Here is a 16,454-nt window from a genome sequence, read left to right as displayed (position 1 = left end):
TCACCCCCAGTCAAGAGATCTGGGTTAAATCCATCAGTCTTTTGCTCACCATGCCACCCCAGTTTAGACCTGGCCATATGCAAATCAGTCTTGACTCTGTGCCTCATGGGAACAGTCCAGCCCGATCTGCCAAGACCAGGGTCAAGACTGATTTGCATATGGCTGGGTTCAAACTGGAACGGCATGGTGAGCAAAAAAACAATGGATTTAGGCCCAGATCTCTGTACTGAGGTGAATGTATGACATTGTTCTACATTCTGTCCATCAACTGTTGTTTTTGCATTTGTCACCCCGAGTGGGAAGGGTATGCCCATACGTAGGTCCATTCCTCTCCATGCCACTGGAATCTAGCTATCCTCGCTGAAGAGGGGTGAAACCCCGAAACCGGTCCTAGGATGCTTGTTTCCAGTCCAGGGAGCATCTGGCTTGGCATTTCAGGCTGGACTGTTCCCATGAGGCACAGGGTCAAGACTGATTTGCATATGGCTGGGTTCAAACTGGAACGGCATGGTGAGCAAAAAAACGATGGATTTAGGCCCAGATCTCTGTACTGGGGTGAATGTATGGCATTGTTCTGCATTCTGTCCATCAACTGTTGTTTTTGCATTTGTCACGCCGAGTGGGAAGGGTATGTCCAGACGTGGGTTCCTTGCTCTCCATGCCACTCGAATCAAGCTATCCTGGCTGAAGAAGGGTGAAACCCCAAAACCGGTCCTAGGATGCTTGATCCAGTCCAGGGTGGACCTGGCTTGGCAGTTCAGGCTGGACTGTTCCCATGAGGCACAGGGTCAAGACTGATTTGCATATGGCTGGGTTCAAACTGAAACGGCATGGTGAGCAAAAAAACGATGGATTTAGGCTCAGATCTCTGTACTGGGGTGAATGTATCACATTGTTCTACATTCTGTCCATCAACTGTTGTTTTTGCATTTGTCACCCCAAGTGGGAAGGGTATGTCCAGACATGGGTCCCTTGCTCTCCATGCCACTGTAATCAAGCTATCCTGGCTGAAGAGGGGTGAAACCCCGAAACCGGTCCTAGGATGCTTGTTTCCAGTCCAGGGAGGACCTGGCTTGGCAGTTCGGGCTGGACTGTTCCCATGAGGGACAGGGTCAAGACTGATTTGCATATGGCTGGGTTCAAACTGGAACGGCATGGCGGGCAAAAAAACAATGGCTTTAGGCCCAGATCTCTGTACTGGGGTGAATGCATGACATTGTTCTGCATTCTGTCTATCAACCGTTGTTTTTGCATTTGTCACCCCGAGTGGGAAGGGTATGTCCAGACATGGGTCCCTTGCTCTCCATGCCACTGGACTCAAGCTATCCTGGCTGAAGAGGGGTGAACCCCCGAAACCGGTCCTAGGAAGCTTGTTTCCAGTCCAGGGATCACCTGGCTTGGCAGTTCAGGCTGGACTGTTCCCATGAGGCACAGGGTCAAGAATGATTTGCATATGGCTGGGTTCAAACTGGAATGGCATGGTGAGCAAAAAAACGATGGATTTAGGCCCAGATCTCTGTACTGGGGTGAATGTATGACATTGTTCTGCATTCTGTCCATCAACTGTTGTTTTTGCATTTGTCACCCCGAGTGGGAAGGGTATGCCCAGACGTGGGTCCCTTGCTCTCCAAGCCACTGGAATCAAGCTATCCTGGCTGAAGAGGGGTGAAACCCCGAAACCGGTCCTAGGATGCTTGTTTCCAGTCCAGGGTGGACCTGGCTTGGCAGTTCAGGCTGGACTGTTCCCATGAGGCACAGGGTAAAGACTGATTTGCATATGGCTGGGTTCAAACTGAAACGGCATGGTGAGCAAAAAAACGATGGATTTAGGCTCAGATCTCTGTACTGGGGTGAATGTATCACATTGTTCTGCATTCTGTCCATCAACTGTTGTTTTTGCATTTGTCACCCTGAGTGGGAAGGGTATGTCCAGACATGGGTCCCTTGCTCTCCATGCCACTGTAATCAAGCTATCCTGGCTGAAGAGGGGTGAAACCCCGAAACCGGTCCTAGGATGCTTGTTTCCAGTCCAGGGAGCATCTGGCTTGGCATTTCAGGCTGGACTGTTCCCATGAGGCACAGGGTAAAGACTGATTTGCATATGGCTGGGTTCAAACTGGAACGGCATGGTGAGCAAAAAAACAATGGATTTAGGCCCAGATCTCTGTACTGGGGTGAATGTATGGCATTGTTCTGCATTCTGTCCATCAACTGTTGTTTTTGCATTTGTCACGCCGAGTGGGAAGGGTATGTCCAGACGTGGGTTCCTTGCTCTCCATGTCACTCGAATCAAGCTATCCTGGCTGAAGAAGGGTGAAACCCCAAAACCGGTCCTAGGATGCTTGATCCAGTCCAGGGTGGACCTGGCTTGGCAGTTCAGGCTGGACTGTTCCCATGAGGCACAGGGTCAAGACTGATTTGCATATGGCTGGGTTCAAACTGGAATGGCATGGTGAGCAAAAAACACTATGGATTTAGGCCCAGATCTCTGAACTGCGGTGAAGGTATAACATTGTTCTGCATTCTATCAACTGTTGTTTTTGCCACTTGACGGTAGGCCCGCGCTGCCCTGCTGGCTCTGGCCTACACTGCGGTCCAGCAGGGCACACAAAGCCTGAGCTGTCCGGACCACCGGGTCGGGGCATCATCGCAGGCTTCACACCCGTTCAGCAGCTTAAGGTGCCACTAACTCAGTGCACCCAAAGTCACCGTCACGTGGCGGGGTGCCTGTGCCGGCCACAATGCTTCAGGTGCCACTAACCCTGTGCAATCCCAGTCAGCGGCACGTGGTGGTAGGCCCATGATGGCCACAAGGCCTCGGGTGCCACTAACCCTGTGCGCAACAACTCATGGGTCCTTTATGATTGAGAACCGTGGAGCGTCCGTCATCCTGTCACCACCGGCAGGGGGGAATGTAATGTCGTCGGCCCCTTATGTTGGCGGAGTCACATGGCCTGTGACGCCTGTGCTGGATGGGTGTGGTGTGTGTGCAAACCTGCCCTCAGGGAGTGGCTGTGACATGCTGACAACTAGACCAGACCTGCACACCACCAGCGAGTACGCCTGTGACAGGTAGAAATGAGGGCCCCCCTCAGAGCGTAAGCGGAGTGGTCAGGCCTGCCATACGCCGGACCAGCGCAGGGCTTGCAACAATGACTTGTGGGCTCTGGGCGTGGTTCAGTCCATGTCCAGACATGGAAGTGACTGATGCGTGTGTCCCTGTTGTAGTGTTCACGGGACCCGGTACACAATATGCAATGTAGCACCCTCTGACTGGCATCCCACAAGATGAACATCATTGACGCAAGGAAAATCACTGTCCCTACATTCATTCACACATTCATACATAAATGATGACAGACATGACACAGCAGTGCGTCACTGGATGTTTCTTGCACATCCATTGCAGTTCTGCAGCTGGAGCCGCACAGGGCAATGCCGAGCACACTACACAATATGGGCCCGTGGAGGGCCAGCCAGAGTCCATCTGGGGATGACATGTACTGTGGAAGAGGAAGGGTACAGTCCGCAGTCTGGTCGCCGTGTCATTGGTCATCAAACAGGATATGGCAGTCCATGTCTCTGTCCAAGGTGAGTGCATCGGAGTGTATCGGGGATTAGTGGAAGGTCATGAGGCCATGTGCGGCACTTAGCAGAAACATGCCAGGTGGCGGAAATGAATACTAGTGCTTCCTGATCACAAACCCATCCACGTTCTCGTCCCTGGATGTGTGCTCTGCCCCACCTGTGGGTGTTGCAGTACCGGCTGAGGCACTGTGTGCCACTGACACACCAGGTGCCGGAGTGGATACATCTGCCACACTGTGAGGCAATGGCACACCAGGGGACGGAGATGTGGATTGTGTGGGGGCAGCAGCATTCATCTGCACCACGCCTTGTGGCAGCAATGCCATGATGATGATCTGCAGGGCATGGTAGATCCCAGCTACATTTCGCTGATGTACATCGGTGGCAGCCATCCTTTCCACCTCCATCTGCACCAGGTCCTCCATGAGCCTCCGCATGTGTGCCAGCTCATGGCTGGTATCGCTGGTGCCCCTCTGAGCGGACAGGTGTTCTTCTCTAGGCGTAAAGACTCCAGCGATGTCAATCAGGGCTCGTTGGAGACCATGGAGCGGGCCTAGATACCCATGGATGGCGTCCAGTTTGGTGGCCATGAGATCGAACTCCACCCGCATCTGCTCAGCCGTCTCCCTCTGGGCCTCCAGCACACGGCGTTGGAAGGCCGTGTGTTGTTCCTGGGGGTCTTGGGAGACTGCTGGGGCCGTGGGTGCTTCCAGCTGGGTGGTTTGGGTGGTGGGTGGGGTCTCCTCTATGCAGCTGGTCAGCCCTGATCCTGGAGGTGAGTCGTGGATGATGTCAATGATGTCTAGGAGGGCTTGTGCGTCGATGCTGGGGTTGTCCTCCTCATCTTCATTGAAGAGTAGCTGGGACTGCTCTGCAGGGGGTGTTGATGGTGGCCCTGCAATGTGAAAGGGTGATTGTGTATTGCAATGTGTCCACATGTATGTAGCCGCATGATACATGTTGACATTCAGACAGCATGGCATTGTACATTATGACAGTCTATAGATCTGGGTGATGACCCAGAGTCATTGAGGGTGTGCACTGTGCTCTGCTTGATTGTGCATGTGTGCCATCGTGGCCATCTCCACCCATACCCCCAGTACCTGGTGGTCACTCACCATGTTGCAGATGTGTTGTATCCTGTTGAGCAGTATCCGGTCCCCCGACTCCGGCCACAGTATCCACACTGATGACTGTCGACACCAGCTCCTCCATGTAATCCAGCACGAGCTGTGGCGCTGGGCCCCCACCTCCAGTCTGCATTGCTGCCTTCTGGTTGGCCGCGAGTTTCTCCTTGGTCTTTCTCTTGATGTCATTCCATCGCCTCTTGATCTCGTCCATTGTCCTCTTTTGCTGTCCAACGGCATTCACCTTGTCCATGATGTCCCGCCACATTCCAGTTTTGGTGCCCAATGACACGTTGGAGGTGACGAACGTTTGTTGATGGTGTTCCATTACCTCCGTGACTATGATCCTGTTCGCCTGCGGACTGAACTTCATCATCCTCTTCTTGTCCTTGCCCTTCCTTGTCCCCGAGGTCCCGGGCTGGTCGTCCAGGGTGCTTGTGGGGTTGCGCTCGTCCTCTGTGCCTACTCCAGCTGCCTCCATGGTGCTTGGGTGTTGATCAGTTTGTGTTTGGGTGCTTTTTCTACTTTTATGGTGATTTTTCCCGCTTGCCAGGTGTGTGTTGCAGGCCTGGCACTGCTTATCACTGATTTCCTCATCCCGCTTTGGCCCATCGCAGGTTTTTTTGTATTGTGGTTTGTGTTTTTATCTCCATCGAGGTGGTTGTATCACGGACATTGTCCCCGGTTTAGGCAGACTATCGCATGGTACCACCTTGTTGTGAATTCCACGTTAACACAGGGTTATTTTCCCACGATGGGCTGTGATGTTGAGAGTTGTGTTAAGCTACTCTTGCGGTACTTATCACACGTTCTTGTGAATATACCCCTCTGTGTACTGTATCTGACCTAACACCAGACGAATTCTGCAAGTAGCTGCCGTCATATTTTGTACCACACAGGCAGCCATGCAGTGAAATATAGAATAACAAGTCCTGTACACAAACAAGGTATCGGTAAAAAATCACTAATAGTCGTGCATTCAACCATGTACTGGATTCCCTTGTGGAGCAAACGTTTTTACGTTGTGCCCCCCAGGCCCATTTCTTGTAACACACCTGCAGCCATTGAGTGATATATTGGGTAACGAGTCCTCAACTACATGGCGATATTGGTAAAATCACTCACTCAGTGGTGTGCTGTGAAATTGCATTTGCATGTCCAAAATTTCAGTTGTGTATATAGCTTATATATGACAGTTTCTTTTTGCAACTCAGATTCTGAAATGCACATTGCATTAAATGTATGAATTCTCCCTTTGTCTAAATTCACAATCATTTCTTCAGCTATTTCTCAAATTTCTCAAATGCATGACACTCATACTTTCCTGCTTCTAAAATCAAAAATATAATTTATGAGATGTTAATTGTGGAAGTGGAAGGACATGCCATTAAATTGCATGTATCCACAGAAATGTAATTCAATTTCATCTCTGCTGAATCTTTACCTTCATTAAAACTCACTGCACTCCCTGCAGTCTCAAGGAAGACCACAACCAGAGCTAATATAATGTCTTTCTGTGCCCTCTGCATTCTATCCTCACTACAGGGCTGAGATCTTGCATACAATATTTCGCCTGTCACTTCATCCTCATCACCAACTCCTTCTGCTTTACACCTACACATTTTTCTTTTATCTGGTTTGTGGTGTCAAAGTCAGATACACAAGGGAAAGCTTTCACAGTCTCTAACAGTTTTCTACGCCATGCCTGTTTTTGCGGCCACCATGAAGTATCCATCCAATCCAATCCTGAATAGCTTTGCTAACATGTCCCTTCATTCATCTATGGTTTGCTTCCTTATTTGCTCAGGTGTACCATATATTTAATGCTTAAAACTGTGCCAGCCTTTGCTGGGGTTACATACCAAACAAACAACATCTCAACGTCTCAGAAAAACATATATTTTTTAACCAAATTCACCATTCTCAGGAAACTGCACATTTGTATCACTCTCTATGGCCTTATTCCACTGCTTCAATCACAAACATGTGTACTACACAAACACATGAAGAACTAGGCCTCTAGCAATGAAAACCAGCAATAGTAGTGGCATCGATCGCTCCCAAGTTTCTCCGCACTATCATCTGCTCCATTGAGATCGGCACCTTCCCCGACGACTGGAAACATGCTGAGATCAACCCCCTGCTAAAGAAGCCATTCACCGACCCAGCAGACCTCATGAACTTCAAGCCCATCTCCCTCTTCCCCTTTCCAGCCAAGGTCATCGAGAAGGCCATCAACGCCCAACTCTCTGAGTTAATCAAAGACAACCACGTCCTAGACATTACACAATCCAGCTTAAAAAAAAATGACATCACTGAGGCTGCACTCATCGCTGCCACCGAAGACATCCTCTCCCTCCTCGACCAAGGTGAAAACACAGTCCTCATCATACTGGACCTCTTGGCCACCTTGGATACCACCACACCCTAATCACGCATCTCTATGAGGCTAGCCTCCGCGACCAGGCCCTGGACTGGATCCATTCCTTCCTTACCGGCTGAACACAGCGAATCAGACTACCTCAGTTCCTCTAAAGACCTACAGAGATCAGCTGCAGAGTGTCCCTGGGCTGCTCTTTGAGCCCTACCCGCTTTAAAGTATACATGGCCCCCCTCACGGCCATCGTCAGTAAACACGTACTCAAAACCTTCTACTATGCCGAAGACACCCAGCTGATCCTCTCCCTCACCAATGAACCCACAGCCGCCTGAATCAACTTTCACAGCTGTTGCCACCTGGATGAAAGATAGCTGCCTCAAGCTCAACTCAGACAAGAGAGAAGTACTCATCTTGGGACCTGCCCCCTCAGCATGAGATGACTCCTGGTAGTCCGCTGCACTGGGAACCCCCCCGACCCCAACTGCCTACACACATACCCTCTGCATCATGCTGGACTCTTTGCTTACAATGAACCGCTAGATCAATACCGTATCCTTATTCTGTTTCACACACTCTGCCTGCTTCGAAAGATATTCAGATGGATCCCCACAGAATCCAGAAAGGCGGACACCCATGCACTCATCACCAGAAGACTCGACCACGGAAATGCACTCTACACAGGAGTCATCCAGAAACTGCTCAGGAACTACAGAGCATTCAAAAAGCTGCAGCCAGACTGGTCCTCAACATCCCCCGCCTCAGCCACATCACAGAAGACCTTCAACATCTCCACTGGAAGATCCTTCTAATACCTCGCTGCCAAGACCTGGAACACCCTGCCCCTCCACCTCAGGCAATCCTCGTTGCTGACCCAATTCAGGAAGGATCTCAAGACCTGGCTCTTCGACTGAACTTCCACCCCCAGACGGATCAGCACCTTGAGACCCTCATGGGTGAGTAGCCGCGCTAAACAAACCCCTGATTGAACTTAGTTAGGACCTGAAATAGGTTACTATTCTGAACAAATAAATTAGTACCACTATTCCATTCCAAATTAGAAAACATTCGCACCTTAATGATTAAGGAAATCATAATCTCAAAACCTGATAACCTCACATGCCACTTTTTTCATCCTTCACAGACAATATACATAACTGCTTGACTGTATACTTGACTTGCGAATCTACCAAAACAAGGAAATAAACCAGCATGTAAACTATATATAGAGTCAGCACATTATAAACAGTAACTACATTATTAATACAATAAACTCAAAATAATAATAAAAGATAATTAACACTGCACAAAATCATAACACAACCTCAAACCACACAAGGCACACTTCACCTACCAATTCAAAAGCATATCATACACACCAATCCTAAAGTGGATCACATCTCTATGGAACATTGCACCTCAGAACAGGACTCAGGACAGTGTACCTTAGCATAAAATTCTCAAATCCAAAGTACTAATTAATAAAATATTTGCCCTAGCATTCTCCAATAAAAACAAGAACTCTAGCAATTCCTAAAACTGTTGCATACCTCACAATTCTCCACCAAAATCTGGCAATGCTTTATTTTGATCAGAAAGGGTCCGCAGGACCAGTGCAATGCAAAGTGAATTCAAAACTGAGCCAAAAATAATTTACAAAAAGGGTCTCATGATGGGCCTAGTCACAAACCGCATTTTGTAGTATATTTATTAATAATACAATAGTACTAAGGTACCACAAAATTCAATTCACAAAGCTACAAGTGTAAATTTCCACCTCCAACTCTCCTGTAGCATAAGTTTACTAATTAGTAGTAAATATGAGAGGGGCCAGGGGAAATGGCTGGAAAGGGGGAAATACTACAAAATGGGAGGGGTTTATGGAAGGGTAAGGAGGTGTTTATGTAGGATTCGGGAGGTGTTTAGGGAAGGACATGCATCCACAAATGAGTAAGCCCATTCCTATTTACAGATTGCACTCCTAAAGTTATTACAGTCAAAATAGGGACCCTAAACAGTAGCTAATTTACTCCAACTCAGATCTGATGTAGCTTCAACACCACAGAAGGCCAACCACAGTTACAGCAACACCCTCCTGTAGCAAATGATGGAGACAGGGACTTAAAATAAGACCCCAAATGAAATAAATTATTTAAAATAGATAAAAATATAACTAAATATAATATGATGTTAAGAATAGAAAAATAAAAAAGTATAATATTAGATGTAATTATAAAGTATTTAAAAAAATGTTTTAATTTATAAATGAATGGAACATTTGTTATTCAAATAAAACAAAATGACTTCGAAATAATTCTTTACACGCCTTCTAATAATTATAAATGTAAATAACACTGTAATTAGTTCACTTTAGGTATGAATTTGTCTTTTAGTTTATAATTCTGATTTTTTTTAATTTTAGTTAATATATTCACATTAATTCATAACTTTATTAACATTTTATTTACCATTGATGTGGATTTGTTTTGTTTTATTTTGTTTTATATTTAATAAAAATATATAAAATAATTTACATTAATACTACATAATTTTACTATTTTTTTCAGTTAAATAAACTTTTTCAGTTATCCTTCTAAATTACCATATGGAGACTCCAGATTCAAGGTGGAGATGTCCCTATGATAACGTATAGAGAAAATTAGTAAACATATGTTTATGTTAAATATTATTGTAAATTAATTTTATAAATGTAAATTTCAATATTAATATAAATGTATAGTTTAGATATAATTAGAGAGAAAGATATGTAGTTGTTGAGTTGTTCCTTTGCATTAATAGGTCGTGTACCTGATGCTTGTTTAGTGCCTATTGTGGCATCAGTCAATATAGAGAAAGCCTTTTAATGCCTTATAGTGGGCTGCTTATTTGAGGTACTGCCAGATATGAATTTTGGTCTACAGCTAATAAACTGGAGTAAACAGTATATATTGATGCCGTTCTTTTATGATTACATATTCCCATGAGTAACTTACGAACAACAGTCCAAGTAATCACTAGGTTTGGCGACCTGTCTTGTCTGAGAGTGAACTGCAATACTCATGTACATTCCTAATGAGGCCAAATGCAAAAAATTCCACATAATTCCCTGATAACATCTCTCTGAGATGGGCTCCAACCACGTTCAAATACTTGTAGGTTAGGATTTATAATTTGGAGAATGATACCTTCAAGGATAACCTGTTGAGATCCGCGCGGTGTGGCAGGTCATTGGTGTTTCTGGCATTATCTACTAAGTTCTAACATGGAACAGGTGGCATTGTTGAAGTGGTGGATTGTATGCAGCTGCTATATGTGTTTTTGTGTACTTCCCCTGGTGCTACCAATTCCTATCTTTAAAACGGTACTGTCACTGCTGTTGGAATTAGTGTTGAGTGGAGAAAGAGAAGGAGTTTTACTGCTACATAAAGTCTGATGTTACATTACCACTGTATGAGGTGGCCTTGTGTTCCTAAACGTCGACTCTTACTATCTAGAGTCTCAACGTTTGTGGCCCAGAACTGAAATAATGAAGCACAGTACAGTGAACATGCCATATCTCTAATTTCTATAGCTGATTACATTTGGGGTAGCCTGTGCAAGGGCTTGAAACTCTTTAGATTGGTACATACAGCACAACACTTCTGAAAACAATGTTTGACCCTTACTGTTTGTGCATTTTCATATGCTCCAGGCATGCCCTTCTGGACACTCAGCTGGCTCCAACTCGTAACAAGAGAGGCTAGTGGTCGACTGCAGGAGGTACTACTTTTGGTAGCATATAAATATTGTCAACTGATTATGTTCTCAGAACTGACACAAAACTATGACCTTCCAGTGGGGCAATTTATTACAGATGGTCACCAAATGCATCATGTTCTCTTGCCTGAGGATCTGAAAACACTGCGCACAAGATCTTAAAGACAATACTGGCACTAGAGAGCGAAAGAAAGGCAGTTGCACAGCTGTGCAGAGCTTTGAGTATTGCAGACGATATGCAGATAGCTAACATTGGCACAATGGGCATGTGCCTATATTAGAGAATTCTCCAACAAAGACAGGGTTCAAACAAAGGGACCAATTATGGAAGTTTCCAGAAAATGCTCTCTTTAAACCTTTACAGTTTAATTTCCTACACAAGTCATTTTAAATTCTAAAGCACCTCACCACAATATACTCTGGAGCTGTTAAAAAGTGCCACATATGTGCTTTTGAATATGCCAACTTGTATCACATGATCTGGACTTGTCCAGTATTGATATCCTTCTGAAAAGACTTGCTTTCAACTACAAATGGCAGACCAAAATATATAGACCTGAGCTTTGCCCACTGGTCATTATGAGTATGCCTAGGACATTGCAAGTTTAGTGTAAGATCATAGAATTGTCTTAGACATTTCTAAGAACAATATTGCTATAATCAGGAAATCTACTGCTGCCCGAATTTTGCAAAAAGGATGCATGATGTGATAAAGCAGGTGGAGGCAGAGATTAGGGTGATTACCGTTCAACATAGTAGAATTGGTATTAGAAACATGGCACTTGCTTGGTATGCGCTTCTGTGTGAATTGACCCAAAATTATGATAGACAGCTCCAGATCAAACCGATTGGCATTATACGGCCTAGTGAACGGTCCACTGCAAGGACCTGCCTTGGATGGAGTACCTAAGAATACTTAGAGTAAGCAACAGGAAAACTAGCATAGTTACTTGCACCAAGGTCCTACAGATTGACCACAGGCACACCCAGCACTTGAAGGCCCTGCCTTTGTGGGGGAAAGGTAGGTTACTGTGGATTTCGTCTCTCTCCTCCTAGCTTTCAATCCACAGATTGCTTAACTAATTTCATTTGACCAGATCTGACACCTTTGATTACTCCACTTGCCAGTGTAAAGCTACGTGTGCCAGGATATCAATACTGGCTGATTGACCTAGACATAATATTTTATATGTTAAGTTAAAAGATTATGTTATGTTTTCTTCATTATTGTTCAAATACCATGCATGTACACATGCATAAATAAAGTTGGTCTATTGTATGGCCTGCACACAAAACTCTCCATACAGAATTAAGGCTTCTAATGCCTGACACCACTGTATGGATCAACTTGGACCTTCAACGTATTCATGTTAACTTATACATTTTCAATAAAGTATCTTCTTTTCATTTTGTGTTCAAACATATCCAATCTTCTGATTTTAGTGAGCGCACATTCATTGAATATTAGTGCCAAAAAACACTGCATTATTTCCAATGCATTTCCAGTAATCCACTCGTCATCAGGGGTATTGCTAGCCACAAATCTACAAAATATAATAAATGGAAGAGCATTTTCACCGCTAAAGAAAATAACACCATATTGCTTTAACAAGTTACAATAATATTAACAACACACGTGTACCAGACTTTAATAAGTTGCATTATCCCACATGTCCCTCATAGCACCCCCTTCTTTCCATTAACACATCTGTGAACACCTATGTTTCATACCCTTCGCTTTTAAAGTACATACTCAATTCTTCAATAAGAAATGGGTCAGAATGTTGGGGCTAGTTCATTAAAGGCAATCTTGGAAAAATGCTTTTGATATGTTGCCTGATGCGGGCGTCATGAAGCCGCTTCATATCCTCTAGTGCCTTTCAGGCACAAGCGTCGCAATATCACAATGTTGTAATGGCGTACAACAATTAAAGTGTGGGGACACTGATCAACTACTATATATACAAGAGGAATAGTTTCTAAGAGAAGCATGCACTGACGGTCCTGCATTTTTTTATGTTGCATTCAGATTGTTTGGTGATATCTGGAGAACTAATACATATCTGTGCACTTTTTAGTTCAAATGTATGTATACTTTTTGATACATACACTATATACCTTTTAACGGAATACTCTACGGAATGGGGGGTGTTGATTCTCAAAGGAAAATGGCGCTCGTCAAATTACGTAATGTAAATAAAAGAAAAATCTTGCGGTGTCACAGGTGAAGGAAAACCCCTAAACCCTCAAAGTTGGGACCAAAAGGTCCGAAATGAACAATGTCAATTCCTATGCACACGCATTCATGTAATACGAAAGTCCGCCAAATCGTCCTTGAAATGGATGGAAGCAAGTAATGTCTTTTGCTGATTTTTCTTTGTCTTTATTCAAGATAATAGCACAAGTTCCAACCAACTTGTGTTTCATCGTTAGGGTATTAACCCTCGACTTCCTCAGGGCTGGAAACAATACAAATTGAACTCATCTCATTATGAGTGCAATATCTAACGTTTGCAGTCATGGTGAATCACACTCCAGGTAGTTACGGATTGTGACTGAAACACACCCGGTGTGGGGAAATATGATGAGATGGTAAGAAATTTCACCATGTTAGTTGTAACCTTAAACAAACCCCTACTCACAAGAGAACAGTTGTGACACAATATAACAGAGTGGTCTGAATTCCTGAACAGAATGTGATTCAGTATAACAGGGTGTAGGGGAAATGATCACCAGTGTGTGTCCCTAAAATAGGGGTACATACACTCTGAAGAGAGGGCGGTGTGTATAATTAAAATCCTATGTCCATAGTTGTAAGCATTCAGGGATACAGTGCCAACTTAAAGAGGATTCTTATAAGCTAAGTGAATTCAGTAAGGCCTACCTGTCGCGTAAAGAATGTTCTGAACCTGCAATATATATATTACGATAAACACAGCATTAGTAAATGACAGAAAGAATTATATTAAGAGTACTGTCTCCGAATGCTATTCTCAGTGCTGATAACCAGACTCTCACCCAATCGCCGGTGATAATTCCGACCCCTCTGTTCATGAGTCGTCCACTAGGTCCCATATAACTTCCAGTTAAATTAAGCCCTGAGAAAGACTACAAAGACTTTATTTCAACTTGTGCTTAAAAGATCTCCAAGGGCTTGTGCTGAGCTTGCCCCCTGAATGAAGTCCCAGGACCAGTGGACTTCACCCCCCACCTCCCCAGAGTCTTTTGGAAGTGCCTGCTGCTGTTGTTGGGCCTTCTGAGGGACTGCGTGTCGCAAGGAGCTGGAAGCGCAACTCGAGAAGGAGAAGCGTGCCGCCGTCGGAGCCGTTGTCGTCGCATCTCGCAAAGGGTGTCGCCGCTGCAGCATCCCATCGAGCGGAAGCGTCTCGCCTCATTCCGGAAGTGTCTCGCAACGCCGAAGAAGCGTGTCGCCATCCCAGCCATCGTAGCTGACGCATTGCACCGCATCAAGAGAAGAATCTCGCATCGAGGAAGAAGCATGTCGCCATCGCAGCCATCGTAGTTGTCGCATTGCACCGCATCAAGAAAAGCGCCTCGCATCCACGGAGAAGTGTGCCGCCGTCGGAGCTGCTGTCGTCGCATCGCGTAAAGGGGTGACGCCGCTGCAGCATCGCATTGAGCGGAAGCGTCTCGCAAACGTCGGAGAAGAGTGCCGCTGCCAAGGCCGCTGTCGTCGCATCGCGTAAAGGGGTGACGCCGCTGTAGCTGACGCATCGAGTCGAGTCTTCTCGCAACATCGGAGAAGCGTAACGCATCTGGAAGATCTTCACGTCTTTATTTCTTTGCACCAAAAACTTAATCGCATCAGCATCGTTGCAACACTTTCGTTGCCCTGCATGTCGCATCTAAGGTACATTGACTTAAATTGTCGCATTTAAGAACTTAAGAGAACTAAGCAAACTTCTACCATCTAAAGTAACAGTATTGTGTATTTTTGTCGTTTAATGGTCTTGTGGTAACTCTATATAAAGAATCCTTATTTTTTATAAAAACCTGTGTGGTGTCCATCTGTAGTGTTGTCACTTGGTTACTGTCTGTGTTCACAAATGCTTAACCAATAACGCTCTGAGATAAGCCTTGTCTACTCCCGCCAAGCTACCTAGAGGGTGAGCAGGGGTTATTTTAGGAGTGTAACCCCTTACTCTGACTAGAGGAAAGGTTCCCTGCTTGTCACAAGTACCTACCTGTGCCAACCAGAGAACCCGGATTCTAACAGAATGGAGGGTACAATCAGAGTGTATTATGCACTTACTATGACTGGGATTATATCTGATTTGGTTGATGATGACAACCTTTTGAATTTGCTGAATCTGTTACCATGAGTTCAACTAAGCATCGAGCCAGGTGTCTCTAACCAAATGATCTAGAGGTATCAGCAGGTAGCAGACACCTTCAGAGTAGATCACAGCCTTGAGATCATTTTTATTTAAGGAAGGTCATATTTTCCTTTTAAAGTTAAGGGAAGGCTGTGTTTATTTTACACTATTGTCTTCAGGCAGCATATAGCAGGGCTGATAATGAGCAGTGTTGGAGTCAGTTTAATAACCCAGGGGACAGAGGTGAGGAACTGAGGCACGGAGGTATTTAAGTCTTAAATAAAAGTTCTTGTCAACTCGGTATTGGAGCATAAGAACAAAGTTAGGTAATGAAGAGTTAACTTAATGATTAACTTGCCCATTCATTATAATTTTTCCGATTTCAAAGTGTGGAATATACAAACCACAGGCCTAATGTTCCCAGAGGTCAGTAGACACAGTGCCATATTTATAAAGGAATAATATAGTCATTTACTTAAAAGGGAGACATTTAAAGTGACGAAAAATATTTCTATCAAACATTGTGTCAATGTTGTTCTCCACTTTCAGTTAAGCCAATTACATCTTAATATTTTATGAAGCATATTTCTTCACTAAAAATTCCTCCTATTTAAACAGATGGCAGTATTTGTCTGTTAAAAATATGGCACTGGGTCTGTAGGCTACTGGGTACTTGTGGCACAGGACATATCATGTACAACACAAACATACAGCCATTTATTTTAAGTGGGAGAAATTTACGGTGCAGAAAAATTATCCTTATTATAAACATCTGTGCAGAACATTTTTCTGCACCTTAATTTTCTCCCATTTAAAAAAATGGTTGTATGTTAGTGTTAGTCAGATAACACAAGGGACGCACCCGTGAGGGGAATCTAAAATGTTATTGCACAGTGCTGGAATGGGTAAAGCAAAAAGAAATTCTGTTTTTAAAAAGAACCCTCACCCACAAACCTAGTTGGTGGCATGCTTCCTCATTGGCTTTCCACCTGGGTGGCCGAATGCAACCCAGGTGTGCTACGACCCCTGATTACAGCGGAGCTGGTGATTTTAGTGCCAAGGGTGATCGTGGTGTGCAGATTAAAATTGTGGATAATGTAAAGACTAACTTGGTCTTGAAAATCCAAAACAAAAAGTGGTCTACATGTTTCAGCCTACATAAAAAAATTCAAGGAGGCTTTCTTCAGGACCAGGCAGGGTGGTGTGGCCAGAATCGAGTGGCCACATGATTTATCAGCACACACACTAAGGTGTGCTGTGAGTGCGGGG

The 16,454-nt window shown here is 44.7% G+C and overlaps 2 protein-coding genes across 10 annotated transcripts in view; one reads left to right on the top strand and one right to left on the bottom strand.

Moving 5' to 3' along the window:
- LOC146789441 (ATP-binding cassette sub-family B member 5-like) overlaps nucleotides 1–16,454 on the top strand; it is a 1,226,636-nt gene that overhangs the window by 104,404 nt on the left and 1,105,778 nt on the right. The gene's annotated exons all lie outside the window — the stretch shown is intronic.
- Nucleotides 1–16,454, bottom strand: part of LOC146789442 (uncharacterized) — a 379,805-nt gene that overhangs the window by 139,804 nt on the left and 223,547 nt on the right. The gene's annotated exons all lie outside the window — the stretch shown is intronic.

The sequence above is a fragment of the Triturus cristatus genome, chromosome 10 (genome assembly GCF_964204655.1).
Source record: "Triturus cristatus chromosome 10, aTriCri1.1, whole genome shotgun sequence".
Lineage (NCBI taxonomy): Eukaryota > Metazoa > Chordata > Amphibia > Caudata > Salamandridae > Triturus > Triturus cristatus.
The sequence above is the reverse complement of the archived record's forward strand: the minus strand, read 5'-3'. Positions and strand labels throughout refer to the sequence as shown.